Source organism: Myotis myotis, unplaced genomic scaffold, assembly GCF_014108235.1.
Source record: "Myotis myotis isolate mMyoMyo1 unplaced genomic scaffold, mMyoMyo1.p scaffold_m19_p_3, whole genome shotgun sequence".
In the NCBI taxonomy this organism is placed as follows: Eukaryota; Metazoa; Chordata; class Mammalia; order Chiroptera; family Vespertilionidae; genus Myotis; species Myotis myotis.
In genome coordinates, this window is record NW_023416335.1 from 140,402,434 (window position 1) to 140,420,323 (window position 17,890).

Below are 17,890 nucleotides of genomic sequence, written 5' to 3' on the forward strand. Positions count from 1 at the left end.
AATTTCTCTTTGGCCTACTAGCCTTCTGCTTTGAGTTGTTTTCAGCCCACAGATCCTTATGCCACAATACACACTAGGACAAAAATTATGTGTACTGATAAATGGGTAATCTCAATAATATTACAATACGCAGAAATCCCTAAAATTTTTCTATGTCTGGTCAAATCCATTTAAAAAACTTGTTTTCTAAACAAATCAAAAAAATTTACTGTGGAAAATACAGAAAATGAAAATAACCCATATTTATAGAAATTGGAGATAACTACTATTAATATTTTTGTACTTCTATTTGACATTTCTCTACCTATATGTTGATTAATTCATTTAACAAAAATTAGTGAGTACCTACTATTTGCCAGGCAATGTTGTGGGTGCTGAGGATATAGCAGTAAAGAAAACAAGCAAAAATCTCTTCTTAATGGAGCTTATATTCTAGTTGGAAAAGACAGATGATAACTGTCCCCCCACCCAAAATGAGTAAATTATATGGTATATTAAAAGATGGCAGTACTATGGAGAAGAATACGAGATGGGACAGAAATGGGTTTATAGTTGTTCGTATGGGAAAATAATATATTTTATATATATAAAAGGCTAATATGCTAAGTGTCCCTCCTACCATCTAACCGGTCGCTATGATGCACACTGACCACCAGGGGGCAAACACTCAATTCAGGAGCTGCCATGACGCACACTGGCTGGCTCCACGGACCTGGCACCAACAAACCAACACTTGGCAACACCCCACCAAATTGCAGTCAATGCTGCCAAGACCCCATGGCACAAAATGTGGCCCACAGCCCAGCCCAGCGCAGAAACGGTCGCTGTGGGCTCTTGGTAATGACATCACATAGCAATGCCTGGCTTCCTCTCCCTAGTGACTAGCCTCCTTGGAGTTTCTTCAGCCCAGGAACACAGGTAGAAACATTTTACACTTTAGCCAAATGTCTGTGAAGTGTTTTACCATGCCTCATCTCATTTGATCCTCACAGAAGTCCTGGAGTAGGTAAATAGGAGACTCGGTGGAATCTATTTTCTTTTCATTAGCTGGAAAAATGGAGATTTAGAAAGCTTAGAAACTTGACCTGATTGAAAAGAAGTAAGAAATGGTGGACCTTGAAAATGACTTCAGGTTTTCTCGTTGGGCAGAATATAATCAAACACTGCTGCAGTTAAATATTTTACTCTTTGTTTTTCCTGTGTGATCTACAATAATAATCTGCTTCGTGTTGATATTCACTGCTATGTTGCTGACAATTACCTGAAAGAGAAGTTGGGGTGCTTCACGGGGCTGGAAAAAGTTTAGCTACATCAGAAAGCAGGTTTAATTAAGCAAGTTTATTCTATACTATAAAAGGCTAAGTTGACTTGCACATGCGAGGTACATATAAAGCTCTCTCTGGCACCAATCGCATGTGTGCGTTTCCGTCACTGTCGATTGTGAACTTGGTTGACACTTCTATTATAGAAAAAGGGCAAATAGCGATACTAAATTATTTCTTCTAATTAATTTCTTTTCAGTGTGCATGAATTCATGCCACTAGAACTAATAAATAATAAATAATAATACAAGAATAAACTGTGTTTCACATACGCACAACTGTAAACCTACTGTTTTCTAGCCTGTACAGAGGAAAAGAGGAATGGGATATATTGAACTGATATGAGGGTTGTCAGTTTTTAAAGGGTGAATCAATGTTAAAGAAGTTGACATTTCAGCAAAAGCTCAAAGGAGATAAAAAAATCCATACAGATATCTCACAAAACAACCTCAAACTTACATGACATATAAAAATTAGCATTTATTCCAGGCTCTGTTTTGTTTGGGACCTGTGGTAGCTATGTTTCAGCCAGCAGTCCCTGGAGTGGTTCTCCTCCACCTGCCTCTTGTCTTTCCCCTGAGACAGTGGATTATCGGGCTTGTTCTTTTCATGACAATGGCCGAAGCACACAAAGGCAAGAGCCTCAACTCAAGCATATTGTAAGCATTTGTTTGCACTAAAAATGTTAACATACCATTTGCCAAAACAAGTCATATGGCTAAGTCCAGACAAGTCCAGACAAGTGCAGACAAGTACACTCTCATATGGAAAGGTGGAGGTGAGGGAGAAAAGTGAATGCTTTTAAACAAGAATCTAATTTGTCATAGTCCTCTCTATTGTTTACAAGTATTTACATTCCTTTCATATGCAAAATACACTCATCCCCCCATCTCAAGTTCTCCCCAAAATCTCATCCACTGAGATTTGAGATCCAAGACTCAAATCCAGCATCTCATGACCTTCTTCAAGTCTAGAGGTGCCTCACCTTGATTCAGATATCTATGATCTAAATGGACAGATCATTTCCCTTATCTTATGTAAAATACAGTAACGGGACAAGGACAGGATAACCATAATAAACATGCCTGTTTGAAAAAGAGAAAAATGAGAGGCACATGGCAATTCTGAAAGCCCTCTGAGGGAAGAATTTGTTCCCTTATTTGTCCCAAGTTCTGATCCCTGGAAGTTGCTGCTTAGGGATCATTATTCTCCAGAGCTGTTGACACAGCCCTCTGGGGGTGAGGTAAAGATCCTTCCTTTACATTCTCTTCCTTGACTCTCTGACAGGGACATTGGCAAATGCACCATTCTTGAATTCTGTATAGCTTTTTCAGCATGTTTCCTGCCTACAGAGTGTGAAGAGGTCATTTTTTTTTAAATATATTTTTTATTGACTTTTTACAGAGAGGAAGGGAGAGAGATAGAGAGTTAGAAACATCGATCAGCTGCCTCCTGCACACCTCCTACTGGGGATGTGCCCGTAAACAAGGTACATGCCCTTAGCCGGAATCGAACCTGGGACCTTTCAGTCCGCAGGCCGACGCTCTATCCACTGAGCCAAACCGGTTACAGCTGAAGAGGTCATTTTTATATCACGAATAGTCTCGGTCCCATTTAGTCCAGGCTGGCTGGGTCTGTTGCCAATATAATTTTCTCCAAGACTTTAGGGGGAGGGGAAGATTCCATGTATTTGATCCTATTCAAGGCCATTTGTCAAAAACTACACCCATCATCCTTTTTGAGACACATCTCTCTTTTTAGATTCAATTATGTGTATGTGCTTCAGGCCCATCAGCTTCTGCGGAGCACACTTAAATGCAAGACAGCAATAATCATTTACTTCACAATCACAGTTTGCAAGTCATGTGGGACATGTGCTTCAGTGTGCTGATTCACATTATGGGGAAGCTGTGATGGCTCTGCTCCGTGGGTCTTTTATTCTCCCCCTGGAACCAGCAGCCTATCCAGAGGTTATGTTTTGCTCCTGGCAATGGAAGGAATGCAAGAGTGGCCTCCAAGTGCATCCTGGACATAAATGAAAAAGTAGGAGAGGGCCCTGCCTGGTGTGGTTGAGTGTCATCCCATAGATCCAAAGGTTATCAGTTCCTGGGTTTCAGGCCAGTATGGGGTGTACAGGAGGCAGCTAATGGATGTTTCTCTCTCACATCAATGTTTCTCCCTCTCTCCCTCTCCCTTACTTTCTCTCTCTAAAAATCAATAAAAATTCTTTAAAAGAAAAAAAAAATATGGGAAAGGCACACAGGTACTTAACCTCCTTGGTCCAGATGTGACACATCACTTTAGTTCCCATTCTGCTTTACCAAAACCAGTGATATGGCCTCACATAGCTGCAAAGGGGCTCAAAAATGCAGTGCTTGGCTAAGAAGCTGCTTCCCTATTTGATTAAGGTTGAGAGAAAGATGGTGGCTGGCAGGACGGAGGTGAGGGATAGGAAGTGAGTGAGTGAGGGGATGAAAAGAGAGTGTGTGGATGTGTGTGCTGTGTGTGTGAGTGAGTAAGGGACAGTTAAATCCAGCAGGAGCAGCAGAGGCTGGCAGACCAGGCTCTCCCACTGCTACCACCGCTGCAGCACTCCCCCGACTATTGGAGCCCACGCCATCTTGAAGGGGAGAGTGGCTTCTTCTAGGAACTCATCAGCACCACCACCCAGACGGCCCTTGGACACTGCCTGCAACCCGGCAGCCACACCAGCCAAAATCCTGCAGCCACACCTGCAGACTCGCAGACCCTGGGATCACCACCTCCAAAGGAGCACCACGCCCATAGCAGTAAGTGCAGCCTCCCCCTCCCCAGCAGCAGACCTTCGACATCGCATTTGCAGGTACCGGAGGCACACCACTCCATAGACTTCTCTTAGGAGTCACTGTGAGCCCCACCTGGGTGTGATTTTGTACAGACACAGGCGCACTGCCCCCCAGTAGAAATTCTAAATTCGCTCTGCCTGAATAACAGCCCACACACACCCAGCTGCGCAACTTAAGCGACAGGGCCCTTCAGCACCAGGGTCCCTCAGAGTGTGTCAGAGCTCAGTGCCCTGCAAAGGCACTGCCATAGTTGCTCATTCCCCCTGAGCCCATCTATCCACAGGGCACTTTGGGAAGCTGCAGTGAGCCTCCGCTGGGTCCGATCTTGGACAAATAGGGACGAACTTCCCTGGGCAGTAGAAATTCTGAATTCACCCACCCTGGATACCTGCCCAAAGACACCTCGATTAAGCGTTCCAAGTCCCTTCAGAGTGTTTCAGTGCGCCTGCGCTAGCAAACTCACTGTGGGTGCTCCTATGTGCCACCCCCCGGGAACACGCGCCTAGCCACCACAGGTACATCAGCAAAAACTGAGTTTCCCCACCCCGCAGCTGCAGAACTCTGGACACTACAACTGCATGCTTTTCTAGCGTGCAGGTCTCCCAAGACCACCACTCCACAGGCAGCCCTGGGGCCCCGCTGTGAGCCCTGCTGGACACGCACTTAAACAAATAGGGGTGCACTGCTGAGCTGTAGAAACGCTGAATTCCCTCTTCTGGGATATCTGCCCACAGACACTGCAATCCAGTGGCTTCAGTGCCAGGGCCCTTCAGAGTGTGTCAGTACACCCTGCTGGCAAAAACACCACAGGTGCCCCTGTGAACTGCCGCTGGGATCGCATGTATTCCAACCACGAAGGAAGCAGCAAAAGCTGAGTCTGCCCACCCCACAACTACAGAACTCTGGGCACCACAGTCACGCCTTTCCAGAACGCAGGACTCCTGAGCCCCACCACCCCAACAGATGGTTCCTGGGTGCCACTGTGAGTCCCCACTGGGCACGAGTGATTTCAACGAAGGGCATAAGACAGCAAAAATTGGGACACTCCCTCCACAGCTGCTGACTTCTAGACACCTCAGTTGCACCTTTCCAGCTCGCAGGCCTACATCAAGAGAACCCAAATAGCTCAAGTAGGGAGCTATACTGGACTACCAAGCCCAGGAGACCTGAGAGGACACACTAGTAGCACCATACCCAAAAGAAACTGGGTAGCAAAGCAATCGGAACTACAATTAAAACATTACAGCAAAACATGGGAAGACAAAAAAAGCAGTCCACAAAGGAAAGTAAAAGAGGAATCACCAGAAAGGGAGTTAAATGAAATTGAGGCTACTAACTTATCAGAGAAAGAATTCAGAGTAATGGTTCTCAGGATGCTCAAACGGCTGGATGACAAATGCACACAACTCAATGAGAAATATAAGGAGCTGAATGAGAATGTCACCAACATGAAAAGGAACCAAGAGGAAATGAAGAACGACATAACTGCAATAAAGAACACAATGGGAGGCTTAAACAGCAGACTAGAAGAGGCTGAGGACCGCATCAGTAAATTAGAAGACAAGGTAGGAAAAAACACACAAACACAGGAGCAACTGGGAAAAAAAACTTAAAAAGCAAGAGGAGAGCCTAAGGGAGCTTTGGGACAATGCAAAATGAAAAAACATTCACTTAATAGGGGTACCAGAAGGAGAGGAGGAGAAGCAAGGAATAGAAAACCTGTTTGAAGAAATAACGACAGAAAACTTCCCTGATACTGGCAAGAAAAAGACTATACAAGTCCAAGAAATACATAGAGTGCCAAACAAGATGAACCCCAAAAGACCAACACCAAGACACATTATAATTAAATTGGCAAACACCAACGAAAAAGTAAGAATCTTAAAGGCTGCCAGAGAGAGACAGAAAGTTACCTACAAGGGATCTGCCATCAGACTATCGATTGATTTCTCAACAGAAACACACCAGGCAAGAAGGGAATGGAATGAAATATACAAAGTGATGCAAAGCAAGGGAATGAATCCAAGAATACTATACCCAGCAAGGCTATCATTCAAAATTAAAGGTGGAATCAGGAGCTTCACAGACAAAAAAAGGGCTAAAAGAGTTTATTACCACCAAACCAGCAATGCAAGAAATGCTAAAGGAACTTCAAGGAATTTCTATTCAAGAGAATAGAAATCATAACAAGCATCTTCTCAGATCACAATGGCATAAAACTAGAAATCAACTACAATAAAAACATTGAAAAAAAATCAAACACCTGGAGGCTAAATAGCATGCTATTAAACAATGACTGGGTTACCAGAGAGATCAAAGAAGAAATAACAAGCATCCAGGAAACAAATTACAATGAAAACACAACAATCCAAAATCTATGGGACACAATGAAAGCAGTCCCATAGAGAGGGAAGTTCATAGCTCTACAGGCCTACCTCAAAAAACAAGAAAAACTGGTAATAAATTATCTAACCCTACAACTCAAAGAGTTAGAAAGAGAGCAACAAGAAAAGCCCACAGTATCCTGAAGGAAGGAAATAATAAAGATCAGAGCAGAAATAAATGACATAGAGACAAAAAAAACAATACAAAAGATCAATGAAACCAAGAGCTGGTTCTTTGAAAGGATTAACAAGATTGATGAACCTCTTGCCAGGCTCGCCAAGAAACAAACAGAAAGGACCCAAATAAACAAAATCAGAAATGAAAGAGGTGAAGTAACAACAGACCTTACCGGTATACAAAGTATTGTCAAAAAATACTACAAAAAATTCTACTCCAACAAACTGGACAACCTCAATGAAATGGACACATTCCTAGAAAAATACAAGCTTCCAAAACTCAACCAGGAATAATCAAAAAACCTGAATAGGCCAATAACTACTGATGAAATTGAAACAGTAATCAAAAAGCTTCCAGCAAACAAAAGCCCTGGACCAGATGGCTTCACAGGGGAGTTTTACCAAACATTCAAAGAAGAACTAAAGCCAATCATTCTCAGGCTATTCCAAAAAATTCAAGAGGAAGGCACACTCCCGAGCTCATTCTATGAAGCCAGCATTACCCTAATCCCAAAACCAGATAAAGTCACCACAAACAAAGAGAATTACAGGCCAATATCCTTGATGAACATAGATGCTAAAATCCTCAACAAAATTCTAGCAAACCGGATCCAGCATTACATTAGAAAGATCATACACCATGATCAAGTGGGATTTATTCAAGGAATGCAAGGCTGGTACAATATCCGCAAATCAATAAACGTGATACATTACATAAACAAGTTGAGCAACAAAAATCACATAATCATATCGATTGATGCAGAAAAGGCATTTGACAAAGTCTTGCTGGTTTTGGCATGCACTCACAAAAAGGTTGCCCACCCCTGTCCTAGTGCAATGGAAACTAAAGAGAAAATAAACAAATGGGACTACATCAAAAGAAAAAGCTTCTGCACAGCAAAAGAAACCATCAACAAAACAACAAGAAAACCCACTGCATGGGAGAACATATTTGCCAATGATATCTATGATAAAGGTTTAATCTCCAACATTTACAGGGAACTCATACAACTTAACAAAAGGAAGATAAACAACCCAATCAAAAAATGGGCAATGGACCTAAGTAGACACTTTTTGAAAGAGGACATACATAAGGCTGAGAGACATAATGAAACATGCTCAAAGTCACTAATCATCCAAGAGATGCAAATTAAAACGACAATGAGGTACCATCTCACACCTGTCAGAATGGCTATCATCAACAAATCTACAAATGACAAATGCTGGTGAGGATGCGGAGAAAAAGGAACCCTCGTTCACTGCTGGTGGGAATGCAAACTGGTGCAGCCATTGTGGAGAACAGTATGGAGTTTCCTCAAAAGACTAAAAATGAAACTTCCATTTGACCCAGTGATCCCATTTCTAGGAATATATCCCAAGAAACCAGAAACACCAATCAGAAAGGATATATCTATCCCTATGTTCATAGCAGCACAATTTACAATAGCTAAGATTTGGAATCAGCCTAAGTGCCCATCAGCAGATGAAATGATTAAAAAACTTTGGCACATCTGCACGATGGAATACTATGCTGCTGTAAAAAGGATGGAACTCCCACCATTTGCAACAGCATGGATGGAGCTGGAAAGCATTATGCTAAGTGAAATTAAGTCAGTCAGAGGAAGATAAATATCACACGCTCTCACTCATTTTTGGGTTATATTGAACAACATAAACTGATGAACAAAAACAGATGTAGAGACAGAAAAGCATCGATCAGATGCTCAAAACTCAGAGGGAAGGTAGGGGAGGGTGGGGGTAAAGGGGAGAGATCAACCAAAGGACTTGTATGCATGCATATAAGCATAAGCGATGGATGTGGACAACAGGGAGTGAGGGTAAGGGTAGGATTGGGGGGATGAGAGGACATTGGGGGGATAAGGACACATTTGTAATATCTTAATCAATAAAGGGAAAATTAAAAAATAATAATATAAAATAAAATAAAAGAGAGAGAAAAAAGAAGCTGCTTCCCAACAACAAGTCTACGCTGTAGAAGGAGACCTCAAATCTTTGTTGCTCAGCTAGCCTTTTCTGGTACAATGGAGAAATGTTTCACTATGTAGCCGTATGTAGAAGAAAATGTAATAAAATATATACAGTGTGACCTATAGAGAGAGCATGACATAGAAGATGTAGATATATATGTATACCTGGATCTAAATGAACAGAGAAAAATCTGGAGTTATATATTGACAATGGATATCAATGCATGGTGAAGCTACAGATAGTTTTATTTTTTCACTTATATACAAATATGCAATATTTATACTTCTCAAAATAAATGTAATTTTTATAATGAGAAAATACAGGGTGGGGCAAAAGTAGATTTACAGCTGTGAGTACATGAAAATTTATTATTATTAATTAATTACTGTATTACTTTCCATACAAACAACTGTAAATATACTTTTGCCCCACACTGTGTAAGTACTTTAAAAAGCTCAAATACCTTTTTTATAGAACAGTGACATTTGCTGCTTTCTTGGAATCTATAGTAAGACATTATCATTCTTTCTTTCTTTCTTTCTTTCTTTCCTTCTTTCTTTCTTTCTTGTCTAAAGTTTCACATATGTCTCTTTTTTCCCCACTTGACCCCTTCAATCCCCACCAGCCATTCCCACCCCAGGCAAGCCCCCACTGCCCCAGTGTCTATGTCCATTGGTTATGCTAATATGCAGGCATACAAGTCCTTTGGTTGCTCTCTGACACCCCTCTCCCCTGCCATTTGTCTCTGGATCTATTCTTGTTCATCAAATTATGTTGATTATTATATCCCACATATGAGTAAGATCATGTGATATTTATCTTTCTCCGACTGGCTTATTTCACTTAGCATAATGCTTTGACTTTTGGTCTGTTGCTGACCTTGGTCATTATTTGGAGATGCTCACAAGACTCTACATTACTCTGGATATTGAGAATTGAGGGCATTACCATTCTGCACACAGAATGGGCAGGGATAAAAGGCTTCTTTCCTGTCATTTTAGAAGGAACTATTTCAGGACGCCTTGATGACAAGTTCTATGCCAGCAGATATGTTCTCAAGAGCCAGAAGAGCTCAAAGGGCATGGTAATTAATGTTCCAATCTTTCACCTGTTGGTCTCTATTCTGAATAGATTCATACTGACAAAGAGTCACTATCATCTTATATTTGGTATTTTTTAAATGCAAGAAGAAATAACAAATCCACATTTATAGTTAAAGGCTTCAACAATCCTAAATGATTGACAGAATTAGCAAACACAAAATGAGTAGTGATATAGCTGACATCATACTTAATAGTGAAAGACTGCATGCTTTTCCCTCCAAATTGGGAAAGAGGCCAGCATGTCCATTTCACCACTCCTACTTAACATCACACCAGAGGTCCCAGTTATAGCAATAGGCAAGGAAAAGATATAAAAGGCATACAAGATTAGAAAAATAAATAAATAAAACTGTCTCTATTTGCAGAAAACATGATTGTGTACATAGACAATCCCAAAGGAACCACAAAAAAAGAGAAGCTACTAGAACTAATAAGTGAGTTTAGCAAGGACATAAGATACAAATTCAATATACAAAAATCAATCAAATTTCTATATACTACCAATGAACAATTAGAAATTATAATAAATAAATAAATTGGGAAAATAAACAGAATCTGTTCCCAACTGATCACTCTACTAGTTAAAGAAGCTAAAATAGTACTTAATATTTTAATATAAAGACAAAAAAATCTTAGTTTTAGTAAGGTTTGGAAAAAATTACCTTCATCATGCGTGATGAATTAAATTCGATTATTTGTGTTATTTTAGAAATATCAAATAAACTATTCCCTCCCATCAAAAAAAAATGTGTTTTTCAAATTAAATTTCCTATATGAAATAAGGAAACATAAGGTATATTTTGATCTTCATTGTGTCATGGTCAATGGTACTGGTATTGACAAATATTGTTTATATCTTCCTTTTCTACATTTGAAATACTTTAGGAACAAAACATTGAATGTACATTTTTGAATTGTATTTAAAGTTATCTTGGCTCTAAAAAAAAATTCACTGCTTTGTGGCCTACAGAATGGCAGACAACTTTTTAGCAGTTATGCCAAACCTGCCCCTCGCATGCCCATGGCAGACATCACTAATCACAGCATCTTGGTCCTTCAGCCTGACTAGGCTTAGAATCTTTCTCAGCACAAGGCACCACCTGGCAGCACTACCACTCAAACAGAGTTCACATGCAAGTTGAAGCATATTTAATGTCCTAGCGTTACAACACTAAATCCAAATTTCTTTGGGAATTAAGCCTTCATAATTTAACACACTCAGGTGGTCCATCTGTCCAGTAAAATTTTCTTTGGTCTTTTCTTTTCCTTTGCCAAATCTGCCCTTTCTTCTAGGCCCCACTCAGTCTCTACCTCAACCATAAAGCTTTCCCTCCAATACTTGGTTCTACAATGAATATCCACTTTTGTGAGTTACTATTCCACACATAACGCCACATTTAAATACTTAATCTGTCCTCCTTTGGGGTTATGAGTTGTGGCTTTAACTTCCAAAGTGCCAAGTGCTCCACCCTACGATTACTGTACAGTCCTCCCCTCACAGAGCAGACGGCAATGCAGGAACTCAACAGAAATCACCACAGGTCATTGGTTTTGTTGCAATGGGAATGCCCAACAAAAAGAACCCTGCTGATTGTGCGTAAATAAAAAACTGCTGCTGTTCAATGCTCACTAAACATTAAAAACATTCTGGAATAACATGTTCATACAGTTCTAAATTGTCTATTTTTTTCCAAGAAATTTCCCATGCATTCTGAATTTCTTCACAAACATTATTTTAATGGGTACTCTGCATCATTATATGTATACTGGGGGAGAAGGGGGGTAGGGGGGATTGGAATGAAGGGAACCAGATGTTAATAGTGATTAGCTCTGAGTGGCAAATTTACTATGACATTTGTTTTCATCTTTTTTTATTTTATTTTACAAATTTCCAACAAATAGAATGTACAAGTTCTATACTTGGAGAAAGGACATTAATTTGTAAAATACTCTCACTATCTGAGGTCAAGCTTCTTATAAGTAACAGTCTTCTATAATGGATCTTTTAAAGATTATTTCGGATTCTGCAAAGTTTATAATCCTCCTTATGGTGAAAATAAAGAGAAAGATGAGATGCTGGTCATTTCACTAAAAGAAATAGAGCATGCAGCACTTTAACAATGCACACACTACAGTTTCTTTAAATCTAAAATTTGGATTTCTCACCCTAGCCCATTTGTCTCAATGGATAGAGCATCAGACTACAGACTGAAGGTCCAGGGTTTGATTCCAGTCAAGGCATGTACCTCAGTTGCAGGCTCAATCCCCAGCCCTGGTCAGGCCATGTATGAGGGAACCAACCAATGTGTCTCTGTCATGTCGATGTTTCTCTCTCTCTCTCCCCCTCTCCCTTCCACTCTCTATAAAAAATCAATGGAAAAATATCCTCAGGTGAGGATTAACAAAAATAAATAAAATTGAGGTTTCTCCATGGGACATTTACAAATCAAGTATTTTTTTAAACTCTCTTTTAATAAAGTATACATGTTATCTCTTTCCATTTTATAATTTGCCATTTGTCTTTCTTTTTTTTCTTTTTTTAAAAATATATTTTATTGATTTTTTACAGAGAGGAAAGGAGAGGGATAAAGAGCTAGAAACATCGATCAGCTGCCTCCTGCACGCCCCCTAGTGGGGACGTGCCCGCAACCAAGGTACATGCCCTTGACCAGAATCGAACCCGGGACCCTTGAGTCCACAGGCGGATGCTCTATCCACTGAGCCAAACCGGTTCAGCTCACTTCATCCCTTTACATCAGTGATTCTCAACCAAAAATTAACCAATCAGATGCAACCTTATTAAGCGATGTGACCAGTAAGACCCAACTCTATTATACGATCTATATATTTATGGATCAAGACAGGGCATTCACACATGTTGTGTTGACTACTGTCGTTTTTCTTTATTTGACAATCTAAGGGAAGATAGTTCAGTGCCCCTGACTAAACTGTCATGTATTGCATGTTTAAAAAATTCTCTAAAAATTCTCGAGGCACACAGATTGAAAATTGCTGCTTTATCTACATGTAAGTCTAAGACTCCCAAGAATGAAGGTCAAGTAAAGGAACATTGATCTCATTTGCCCAAACGACTCTTCCTGGTTCTGTCTCTGATTTCCTATTCCACAACTGAGTTTATAATTTAGTTTCTAACTTCTCTGTGAACAGCAGAACCTGCAGCTCTTTGAGTGATCCAGCAATCCCCTAGAGTCATTGTTTACAATGATTTTCTTATTCAAATGCTGTCACTGCAGGGAGCTTTCTTCTTTAGTACACTGAACTTTTGACAGTCCATATGGTCTTAACGAATTTCCCAGGTGCGGAACATCATCCAACCTGTATTTTTGGCAGCCTGCAGAGGTTCTTAAGCCTGCCTTTGTCATTCTCCCTAATGCTGCTTAAGATGTTTTTTTAAAGGGGAAACTTTGAAGTGGTTGGCGGAAACAATCAAGTTTTAAAGGCTTATTTATCAGTACAAAAGTACTGTCACCAAGAAGAATGCACTTCTGAGAGAGGGAACAAAAGCTGTTCACTTAATATCTATAGAGAATTATTATTGGAATATCTATTTGAGATGTTATTCTTTGTACTTATAGACTGTGAGCACAAGTTTGCTCTCCTTATTCCACTACAAAAAGTAGTGCACAATGTTTTCTTCACCTAGTTTATAAATCTGGGTAAGTTTAGGGTGAGCACCAAATCGGCCCAATTGTCAACCTTGCTATTTGGATTTTAAATTAATGGTAGAATATCAGCATATGTGTATTGGCTAGCTGAACTGAAGTAATGGCTCATCTGTTAATGATATAGATGGGAAAATAATATTAGACTGCCTAGATAGGGAGAAAGTATTTTACAATCTTCAAACTATATTTAAAAGTTCATGTGTATATCTTTCCATTTTTTATCAATTATTACGCATCTACTCTACATATATTGCCCACTGAACTCCAAGAGATAGGCATTATGAATACCTCCACGTTACACAACAAATGACTAGAACCCAGTTTTCTCTAGCTCTAAAGCCAGGCACTTAGGGTTTTTTTTGCCCAATTTGAAAAATATCATTGTTACAGTGCACATTTTTGGCATTTTTAAACATATTGGCCTGGAAATAAACTCCTTCCCATTCTTTAGGTCACAACTGTAAAAGTCAATCTTTGTGGGAGACAGACTTCCACTTCCCACTGCCAATGCCTAGATGGGGTTTACTTGTGCTACCAAACTCCCAGCAGCTGGGGTGCAGACTCTTGTGCTCAGCTCAACAGGTCTGATGTACTAACCTCACATTTTAAGTCTGGCATGAGGACTCAAAGAAGGAGAAGCCATTTAAATTTTATTTCCAGCTCTGGCAGCATCTAGTACCTGGTTTCCAGTGATGATATTGGCAACAGAAACGGGCCAAAATGGAAGCCCCGGGTTGCATGAGGAGACACAGCACATCCTGATGAGCATGGAAAGGTCAGGTCATAGGTTTATGTGCTGCTTGGCAAGTGGCACGAGGCCTTGGCAAGACTCTGCGTCTGGGGTGATGTCACCAGTGGCACTGCCCTAAGCAGATCCTTCCACAGTGTGGTTTGCATGTGTCTGTGGCTGCTTTGTCCTCAGTGTAGTTCTGTGGCTGGTTCTCCAAACTTTTCATCAATTCTATGATGTCTAGTCAGCAAGTATCTTGTCAACTTCAGTTAAGCATAATGGATCTCTGTATCTTACATACTTTCAGATTACCAGAACTAAAGGATGATTATCTACTTACTCCTATTCCACATTATTTGTCGGCTCCCTCACTTTTTACCAGCAGCGATCACAGCATTACCAATTATCCCCCCAAATCCATTCTTCTCTTTTTCCTTTCATCATCAAATCTCTGATTTTAGCTAGATACATGGCCATTCAACAAAAGACTATGTTTCCCAAATTTTATTGTAGCGAAGTTGGTTCATGTAACTAAGTTCTGACTTATAGCATGTGAGTGGGAATGATTAGAAAAGATTGGTACAAATCTTGTTCCTGATAGTAAAGGAAAGAAGCATTCTTGCCACTTCATCTTCTCTCCTTACTGTGGACTGGAAGACAGGCATGATGGTGAGAGCTGAAACACTATTTTAGATGTGAGATAGAAACCACAAGTTAAGAATGACAGAGCAGCCAGGTCAGAGTGGCTCAGTAGATTGAGCATTGTCTCTTTTTTTTTTTTTTTTAAATATATTTTATTGATTTTTTACAGAGAGGAGGGGAGAGGAATAGAGAGTCAGAAACATCGATGAGAGAGAAACATCGATCAGCTGCCTCCTGCACACCCCCCACTGGGGATGTGCCCACAACCAAGGTACATGCCCCTGACCGGAATCGAACCCGGGACCCCTGAGTCCGCAGGCCGACGCTCTATCCACTGAGCCAAACCGGTGCTGGCTGAACATTGTCTCTTGCACCAAGAGGTCACTGGTTCAATTCCTGGTCAGGGCCCATGCTCAGGTGGTGGATTCAATCCTTTGGGGGTGGGGGGTGTAGGAGGCAGCTGATTGATGATTCTCTCTCATTGATGTTTCTATCTTTCTCTTCCTCTCCCTTCATCAAAAAAATCAATAAAAACCATATTTTTTTAAAAAAAAGGAATGGCAGCAACAGTGTAGGAGTGTGAGCCCTGGATGCTGTACAAGCTGTAGCCTCGGATCATGACTTGTAGAATAAGTGAATTCTATCATTTTAAGCCATTGTTATTTTGGACTTGGTTGCAGAACCAAACCTGCATTCTACCTAATGTTGCCGTTGGCATGTTCAACTACATTACACAACTTTTGGGAGTTATCCCTAACCTTGAGTGCTGTTGGCACTTCCTTATGAGAAAAGAATCATTGCTTCATGTGCCTCCCTCTTGAGCTTTCTGAAAGTCAATCACTTTGCTAGCCAAATATAACAACTACCCAGCAGTAACAGAAGTGAGAAGAAACAGCGGGGGGGGGGGGGGGGTTGCTTAGCCCCTTGGGCTGCCAGGGCCGAAATGGAAGCCCCGGATTGCATGAGGAGACACAGCACATCCTAATGGGCATGGAAAGGTCAGGCCATAGGTTTACGTGCTGCCTGGCAAGTGGCACGAAGCCTTCCAGTAGTGCTTAACTAATGCTGTCATGCTGGTTTTCATTCTGAGGCTCGTGCCACACGACCTAACTAGAAGAACAAATAAAAGAAAACAGCTGTGTTGCGGTTTATGCTACTCACATTTGTTATTGACAAAACTGCAGTGGAGGTTATTTTTTTTATTAATCACACTGAATGAATGTTCCAAAAGTAAGTCTCTCTTTTTCCAATTAAACATAATCTCTATCCATAAATTAAAATTAAGGAAGTCAAATGCAACGCAGTTATGAAGATCTTCCTTTCTTTTCTCAGCTCACAGTGGGCCATTCCCACATGCATAAGATGAAAGGACAGGGAAACAAGCGGTTTTGCTAAACATTTTGGTATGCGGAGACCATGACGGCACCAATGCTATGGGACTGTGATCACATCCACATCCGAATACAACCTGCTGACTACAATAAATTACTGTGCGTGTTAGAGCCTTGATTGAACCCAAAGTGCTTCCTAATGGGTCTTTCACTTTGCCTAAGTTTCTTTCTTTGGGGTGAAAAGAAAACTCTGAAATCTTTTCCCATCTGTAGTTCATATTCTATTGCTGGGGGTAGTGGGGAAAAATTCTATTTCTGCATTGTCATAAGAATGTAAAATTTTGCCGAAATCGGTTTGGCTCAGTGGATAGAGCGTCGGCCTGTGGACTGAAAGGTCCCAGGTTCGATTCCGGTCAAGGGCATGTACCTGGGTTGCGGGCATATCCCCAGTAGGAGATGTGCAGGAGGCAGCTGATCGATGTTTCTCTCTCATCGATGTTTCTGGCTCTCTATCTCTCTCCCTTCCTCTCTGTAAAAAATCAATAAAATATATTTTTTAAAAAAAAGAATGTAAAATTTTACTGCTTTCAGGAAGTAGGGTCAAGTCATTAGTAATGATAATCACTAAAATAACTATCACTGTTAATTTTTGTTTCCACCCAAAATACTAGAAAAAATTTAAGTATAGTTGAAATGGTAAAAAAAGAGAAAGCCAAGCACATATGACATATGATAGAGATATCATCTTGTACCATGTCAGTTTCCTTCCATATGTATTAGAAACCCATGCGATTTGATAACTTTCTCCCTCTGTTCGGATACTCGTCAGGACAAGTATCATTTAATAGCATGAAGATGACCAGCTAAGAGCTCAACTGCCAAAGATGATTGCTTTAAAGTCCTTGTAATATCAGCCGAAGGCAGCCTAAGAGATGAGCAAAGAGATTAATCACAGGCCTTTGAACACGGGTAAGCAAAACCACAGCCAAATGGATAATGCTTCACAAAGAACGTGTCATCTTTGGAAGCTGGAGTTCCTTCTACCGCATATATTCCATAATGGCTAAAGATTCCGTTACCACTAAATACCCACTAAGCTCTAAGCCACGAGGAGCAACAAAATTCTGTCTATACAATGAAAGTACAGCCAATGGATTCAGTTGTTTCAACAAATATTTAAGCGTACTTTCTATATGTCAAGTGGCAAAGAAGGGAAGCCAAAGAAAAAGCATGTTTACCAAGAACAGATCAGGATAGAGCAATGAAGAAAACACAGCTCGGGAGAGATCAACCAAAGGACTTGCATGCATGTGCATAAGCCTAACAATGGACACAGACACCAGGGGGCGAGGGCATGAGTGGGGGGTGGGGGAGGGGGATAAGGACACATATGCAATACCTTAATCAATAAAGAAAAAAATCACACACACACACACACACACACACACACACACACACGAAAGGAAACACAGCTCCTAAAGTCTACATGCTTATAGTCTTGTGGTGACTACAGACCCTAAAACAGATCATTTCAATGTGTAAAGAGCACAGTGGCCAGCATGGACAGGTAGTCAAAGAGCCTGGGTTCAAATTCTAACTCCACTGTGTACTTACATGTTCCATAATTTCCTAATGCTTCAATTTCCTCATCTGTAAAATGGAGGAAATAATTGTACATGCCTTAAAGGGCTATTGTGAGGA